The sequence below is a fragment of the Tinamus guttatus genome, unplaced genomic scaffold (assembly GCF_059628265.1).
Source record: "Tinamus guttatus ecotype Peru unplaced genomic scaffold, ASM5962826v1 Tinamus_guttatus_pri_ptg000188l, whole genome shotgun sequence".
NCBI classification, from domain to species: domain Eukaryota; kingdom Metazoa; phylum Chordata; class Aves; order Tinamiformes; family Tinamidae; genus Tinamus; species Tinamus guttatus.
In genome coordinates, this window is record NW_028288722.1 from 3,329,247 (window position 1) to 3,332,174 (window position 2,928).

Sequence of the window (2,928 nt, forward strand, 5' to 3'; positions counted from 1 at the left end):
TGCAACAAGTGGAGCAGAAGAGAAGACACCTGGGGTGAGGTCTTTGGGTAGAATCTGACCTCTGTGGCTATCAATCGTGCTCAATGTCTCTCTTCTTTTTCTTTTATTTTTTTTTTCCTCTTACAGGTCTGCTGCTCTGTAGGGAGCAAAGAAAAGTTTCTCTGCTTCCTGTGGTGAACTGGCAAAGTCCCAGGCACAGTCAAGCAGAGCTGATCTGAGCTGTCTGATGCAGCAGCTCACATGAGTCCCAGGTGTTGTAAGCTTCCTGCTGGTGCTCCAGAGGAAAACAGTTGACTCACATGGAAGTGGATGTGCTGTGTGAAGAGCAGTGGAGTCCCTTCTTGTTGAGTTCAGGCCAGCATTATTCAAAGATATTTGATCCTTTTACATGCTGCTTTTACTGTTTTTAGCAAAATCTGAGCAGCGGCTCAAGACCAAATCTGGTACTGGGGGAACCCAAGTAGAGAGGGAAGTATGTCCATGTTGTGGCAATGGCCAAATGTTTCCATGAATAAAGATACTGTGGTTAACATGAGCATCCAGGACAGTAAAATCACAGCCTTGCTGTGACTTTACCTCTTATGTAAGCAAAGTTCCCTTAAAATAACTAATAGAAGTGGTGACAACCTCCTCGCCTGCATTACAGGAGTGTTTGCTGGGCATAATACATGCTATTGACCCCAGCCTGATGTGGGAGTTTCTTTCTTTGGCTCTGGTTTTCATAAGAAAGCATTCCATATAGAGGCTTTCTACCTCATCAGAGATCATTTAGGAGAACCCGAGAGCATAATTTTATATGGGACCTGTGAAAGGCCATGGAGGTGAAATGCTGATCTCCTTGTTGAGAATTTTCCTCCCCGCTGATTCAGAATAGAGTCAAGAAAAGGAATTTGATCTTCTTAAGCTGGTGTAACACAAAAATCCAACCTGGGTAGTGCTTTGGGGCAAAGGGAGGGAGCAAGGCTGGGGTGGGCAGGACCAGGCACACTCTAGCTAACTCAAAAGCAGGATTATTGAGATGGAGGTCTCCAGAGCTGCTCAATTCCCACCATCTTATGCTCCTTTTGCCAAATAATTAACTCTTCTCAAGCATTTGCTTTACAGTGATGAATAGCATCTCATGGGCTCAGCTTTGTTCGCAATGGTAGCAGCCCAGTGGCAGGCTGTCTCTCCGCATTGCAGATGAAGGAGGTATTTTGCTTCTTTTTCTTTTTTTCTTTTAAAAAAAAAAATCCAGGGAGTCTCTTGTTCCCTTGTGCCTGCTCCTGGGATGGGGAATTTCTGGGATGGGGAATCTGCTGATGGAGCCAGCAGGGCTGGGTCTGGGCAGAGATAACCACATTCCTGGGGGTCACTCACATGGGTTAATACCTCCCTGGAGCAGGGTGCACTTTGGATGCGAGGCTGAGTGTGGTCTACACCAGCACCATCTCAGAGTATCCCCTGGGGCATCTGTGCCCTGCAGTTTCCATGGGCAGAACCAGGCTGAGGCCAGTTTGCTCTTTATTTGCTGCTACTGTCCAGGCAGGATGAAACCAGGAGATACGATAGCCACTGATGCCTACTTTGTGCTTCAGACAGAATAAGCCACATCAGGTATGTGCCATAATATTTGGCCAGTGCATTTCTGGTAACATTATGCTAAGAGCCTAAAGTCCTTTTCCTATGTAGGATGCTCAGATGATCTTGACCTTCCCGAAGATAGATCCAGTCTCTACCTTTGGAACTGTTGGAACATGGACCCCCTGGAGCCCAAGAAGCTAGTTATGCAGCAGGTTGGTTGTATTTGACACTCTCATTCTTCTTTGGACCCTTAGAAGGCAATGTGCTTGCCCATTGCCTTGGCTCCACCATGTCTTGTGGCCAGCCCTGCACAAGGGAGGGGGCTACAATCTCTTCCTGCTCGTGCCCTAGCTTCTCTGTGTGCTGAGGCCTCTCTCAGGAAGCTCTATTAGAGGCTGAACTTTATTCCTCAGCCACTTACTGGGGCTTCCTGGGAGTGCCCATTTCAAGGGAGGCTGCCAAGACCTGCAGAAATCACCAGTGGGTCTCAAGCAGTTGAGTGTAAGCCCTTGCACAGGGGCTTATGTCTCGCTGAAGGCTCTTTCCCAGGACAGCAGGAGACATGTTTTTCCTGAGCCTTACCCAGAGTGCTCTGCCACCTTCTTTCTCTCATTGGCAGCTGTCCTAACCTAATTATAATTAAGTATGTATTAAGCTGGGATGAAGTGGCCTTGAAGTTCCTTTAATAGAGGAACTTGCAGAAAGGTAGCTCGAGCATGACTAGGGCAGGCAGTAAGGCTGCAGGGCTGTGGGGCAGATGGTCACTGCTTCCTTCAGGGGAACCTGCTTGTTTTTCCCTTCAGAAGAGCCAAAGTCTTAGTGTTGCTAAGTCTTAGTGCTGATACAGGCTAACACAGCCCGTATCAGTGGACAAATATTGCTGCCAACCATCTCACAGCCTCCACATGCAGCACCAGGACCTCACAGCATGCATCTACTCCCTCTTTGAGGTCTTCTGGCACAGGTTAGGACTCCTTTGGGCATCCTCTTCTTGCTCTAGCTGGAGCAGCTCAGATGTTGCTGCTTCCCCACTTACCTCTTCCCTCCTGTCTTTGTCAGAGCAGACAGGCCATACAAGCTGCTCCTGCTCTATCCCAAATTGTACAGATGAAAGTACACGTCTCTAGGCCACCTGAGAACAGGAGAGCATAGAGAACAGGACAGGGAAAGGTTTCCATGGCAGTGGAGATCACCAAAAGCCTTCTGAGGTCGTGTTCCTTCATGGCTTTTGTTCTCCAAAGCTCTGAGCATCTTGTCATCTGCCTTGCTTCATCAAGGCCCTTAAAACTCATGCTTTGCATGAAATACTTGGTTAAGATGCATCAAAGTTAGTGAGACTTCAGCAGCTGCCCAGGACAGCTGAAT